At 37.9% G+C, this 4,898-nt stretch overlaps 1 pseudogene; it reads left to right on the plus strand.

Annotated features, from left to right (window-relative positions):
• The first annotated feature begins 236 nt into the window (after positions 1 to 236).
• Positions 237 to 1,513, plus strand: LOC117014315 (KATNB1-like protein 1; annotated as a pseudogene).
• Positions 1,514 to 4,898: the final 3,385 nt, after the last annotated feature.

Below are 4,898 nucleotides of genomic sequence, written 5' to 3' on the forward strand. Positions count from 1 at the left end.
ACTTCAACAAAGAGACAGGAAACATAGAAATGGAGATAGAAAACATAAAAAAGAACCAGCCAGCAATGAAGAATATGATAACTGAAATAAAGAATTCATTAGAGGGCATTTGAATGACCCTGAGTGGGGCTTGGCCTGGGAGCTGAGAGACTCTCTAGGCTTCCAGGCCCAGTTCATCAGTGCCAGGACTGGGCTGAGGCTCCAAGGTACCATGAAAAGATGGTATTCAAGAGATTATGGCATCTGAAACACACAATGTTAAAAAACAAAAATTTCTAACAATATTGAGGACCATGCCATTGATCCCCCTAGAAAAAGGATCTCTAATTTCACTAATAAGAACATGAAAGAGGTTAAGAAATCTCCAAAACTGTTGGCTGCTTGTATAAATAGAACAGTTGGACAAGCTGTGTAAAGGCCAGATAAACTACATAAGGTGATCTATCACAGAAAGAAAGTTCATCATCCTTTTCCAAATCTTTGTTACAAAACAAAACAAACAAACAAACAAGAACAGTCCCCTATAAATGGAGGCTGTAACATGACAAATAAAGAAAACTAACTGGCTGTGCCTGAAAAATTACACAATGATAGTTGAACATATTTCCTTAACTACAGTGATTCTGATTCTTCACAGACAAAAGACACATCATCAAAATACAATGGATTTTTCCCTGAGGTTTCTTAGGACCATGACAGAATGGCACGACTTCTGTTCAGCAAGAATTTGAGATTGAATGTAGCTTTAACTTTCTGGAGAAAGAGAAGCATAAGTGAACTTGTAGCTTATTTGGTGAGGATAGAAGACGTTGGAGTGGCAGTGGATGGGCTTCCCTGTGCTCACCAACAGTTTACACAATGAAAAGCAATACATCTTACTTGGCTGCCTCTAGACTTGTTGCCTCTAATAAAATCACTACTTAAAAGCAAATTTGAGGGCCGGCCCGGTAGTTCAGGCGGTTGGAGCTCCGTGCTCCTAGCTCCGAGGGCTGCCGGTTCAGTTCCCACATGGGCCAGTGGGCTCTCAACCTCAGGGTTGATGATTCAACTCCTCGAGTCCCGCAAGGGATGGTGGGCTGTGCCCCCTGCAACTAGAAAACGGCAACTGGACCTGGAGCTGAGCTGCACCCTTCACAGCTAAGACTGAGGGCACGACAACTTGCAGCTAAACGGCACCCTCCGCAACTAAGATTGAAAGGACAACAACTTGACTTGAAGGAAAGACCTGGAAGTACACACTGTTCCCCAATAATAATAAAAAAAGTCCTGTTCCCCTTCCCCAATAAAGGAAATTGGAAGAGTAATAGTTGGTTTAAGCTGGCTTCATGCAGTTATAAAAAGGGAGTGGTCAGAACTATCATTCAAACAGAAGTTATAAATGATGGAAATAATTCAGATTTTAAAACAACAATTAAATGGATTGTGGGAACAAGAAAACCATCTTACTTTGGTTCCAGGATATACTGGGAATATAGCTAAGGATGTAGATGCTTGTTTATTACAGTGGCATTGAGAAACTTCATCTACTAAAGAGTATTTGGTTATTCAAAACATCCCTGGACTAGATGATTTCCAAAATGTCTCACTGGAGAACTGTGAAGTATGAAAGAAATCGAAACCTTCTTCTTCTTCTTCTTCTTCTTCTTCTTCTTCTTCTTCTTCTTCTTTCTTCTCTCTTCTTCTTCTTCTTCTTCTTCTTCTTCTTCTTCTCCTCCTCCTCCTCCTCCTCCTCCTCCTCCTCCTCCTCCTCCTCCTCCTCCTCCTCCTTCTTCTTCTTCGACTTCTTCTTCTCCTCCTCCTCTTCTTTCTTCTCCTTCTTCTTCTCCTCCTCCTCTTCCTTCTTCTCCTTCTCCTCCTCCTTCTCCTCCTCCTCCTCCTCCTCCTCCTCCTCCTCTTTCTTCTTCTCCTTTTTTTTTTAAGCCACATAATGAAACCACTAACAAAACCCTAACAATCTACTTCACAATTAAGTGGAAAAATATCCAAAAGGAGCAGCTTCAACTTTAAAGAGGGGAAAGTGCCCTATGAAGATTGTTCACCTTTTGCTGTATTTGGGATTATGTTGTTATTTGGTAGCATTGTTTAAGAACTACTGGATCTTAATGCAATTCTGCATAAGAAAAAACCTTATACCATGTGAAAAAATAAGACAACTTATTACTAGGAACCACAAAGACCAATCATCATTACTTTTTTTAAGATTGTGTTTTACAAAAACTCAGAAACACAGACAATAGTTTAGTGGTTGCCAGAGGGTAATGGGGGAGGGGGAAGGTAGATGAGGATAAATGGGATCAGATATATGGTGATGGAAGGAGAACTGGCTCTGGGTGGTGAACACACAATGTGACATATAGATGATGTGTTACAGAATTGTATACCTGAAATGTATATAACTTTACTAACCATTGTCACCCCCAATAAACTTTAATTTAAAAAAAGATTGTGTTTTATACGAAAACACTCAAATGTGTGCAGCTGTTTTCTTATGTTGAAAAAACTTGGAAAGTTAAAAACATCATAACAAATAATCAATACTAAAAGTTTTTTTGTCCACCCTGAGATACTGTGTATAGAAAATGCCTTAATTAATAAGCCAATGTGTATGATACCAACATCTGTTTTAAAAAAATTTAAACCAACCAGGCTTCTGGCATGATAAAATCATGACATCAAATCATGGGCTTCCATTCACATAGAATGTTGTTGTTTAAACTTATTCCACGCCATCTTTAAAACTTGAGAATATTTTTAATATTTCTGATTTTTTTTTGCCAAAATCATCATGCCATGTATGCATGTGTTATTCCAATATGAAAGAAAAAGGTGAATATGTATTTGTATGAATACTTAGCTAAAAATGTTCATGGAGTTAGCTAATTTATATTCACTTTCTATTGTATATAGATTTCTTTCTTTTTTTTTTAATTTATTGGGGTTACAATTGTTAGTAAAATTACATAGATTTCAGGTGTGCAATTCTGTATCACATCATCCATAAATCACACTGTGTGTTCACCACCCAGAGTCAGCTCCCCTTCCATCACCATACATTTGATGCCCCTCATCCTCATCCCCCACCCTCCAACCCCCTTACCCTCTGGTAACCACCAATTACGTTCCCCAGATTAATTTTCAAACCCGTGGCCATCCTGTGGTCACCGACTGCCCTCCAATCCCCTCACCCTCACCCCTACCCTCCACCCCTCCCGCCCATCCAGCAACCCTCAGTTTTTCCTCTTTGTCTCCAAAACTGTTTCTGATTAGTTCATTCACTTATTCTTTTCTTTAGAATCCGCAAATAAGTGAGATCATATGGTACTTATCTTTCTCTGTCTGACTTATTTCGCTTAACATAATGTTCTCTAGGTCCATCCATGTTGTTGCAAATGGTAAGATTTCTTTCTTCTTTATGGCTGCGTAATACTCCATTGTATAAATGTACCACGGTTTCTTAATCCAGTCATCTACCGATGGGCATTTTGGTTGTTTCCATGTCTTAGCTATTGTGTATAGTGCTGCAATAAACATAGGAGTGCATAAAGATTTTTGAATTGAAGTTTTGGGTTTCTCCGGATAGATAACTAGGAGTGGAATTACTGGATCATAGGGTAGTTCCATTTTCAGATTTTTGAGATACCTCCATACTGTTTTCCATAGTGGCTGCACCAATCTGCAATCCCACCAACAGTGCACAAGCGTTCCCTTTTCTCCATATCCGCGCCAGTACTTGTTGTTTGTTGATTTATTGATGATAGCCATTTTGACTGGGGTGAGGTGGTATCTCATTGTGGTTTTTATTTGCATTTCTCTGATGGTTAGTGAGGTTGAGCATTTCTTCATATGTCTGTTTGCCATCTGTATGTCCTTTTTAGAAAAATGTCTCTTCAAGTCCTCTGCCCATTTTTTAATTGGATCGTTTGTTTTTTTGGAGTTGAGTTGAGTGAGTTTTTCATAGATTTGTGATATTAATCCCTTATCAGATATATCATTGGCAAATATCTTTTCCCATTCAGTAGGACCCCTTCTTGTTTTATTGATGGTTTCCTTTGCTGTGAAAAAACTTTTTAGTTTGATATAATCCCACATGTTTATTTTTTCTCTTACTTCTCTCGAGCGAGGGTATATATCAGTAAAAATCTTACTCCGGGTAATGTCTGAGAAGTTTCTTCCTATATTTTCTTCTAGGTATTTTATGGTTTCAGATCTTACATTTAAGTCTTTAAGCCATTTTGAATTTATTTTTGTATATGGTGTAAGGAGGTGGTCCAGCTTCATTTTTTTGCATGTGTCTGTCCAGGTTTCCCAGCACCATTTATTGAATAGACTGTCATTACTCCATCGTACATTCTTGCTTCCATTGTCGTAGATTAAATGGCCATATAGGTGTGGATTTATTTCTGGACTCTCTATTCTGTTCCATTGATCTATGTGTCTGTTTTTATGCCAGTACCATGCTGTTTTGATTACTGTAGCCTTGTAGTATAATTTGAAGTCAGGTATTGTTATACCTCCCACTTTGTTCTTATTTCTCAAGATTGCCTTTGCTATTCGGGGTCTTTTATGATCCCATGTAAATTTTAGGATTATATGTTCTATTTCTGTGAAAAACGACGTTGGCAGTTTGATAGGAATTGCATTGAATATGTATATTGCCTTAGGCAGTATGGACATTTTAACTATATTAATTCTTCCTATCCATGAACATGATATGTGTTTCCATCTATTTATATCTTCCTTCATTCCTTTCTTCAGTGTCTTATAATTTTCTGAGTACAGATCTTTTACTTCTTTGGTTAAATTTATTCCCAGGTATTTTATAGTCTTTGAAGCGATTGTAAATGGGATTGTTTTTTTAATTTCTCCTTCTGATGTTTTATATTGGTATATACAAATGC

This window comes from Rhinolophus ferrumequinum, chromosome 22, assembly GCF_004115265.2.
Source record: "Rhinolophus ferrumequinum isolate MPI-CBG mRhiFer1 chromosome 22, mRhiFer1_v1.p, whole genome shotgun sequence".
In the NCBI taxonomy this organism is placed as follows: Eukaryota; Metazoa; Chordata; class Mammalia; order Chiroptera; family Rhinolophidae; genus Rhinolophus; species Rhinolophus ferrumequinum.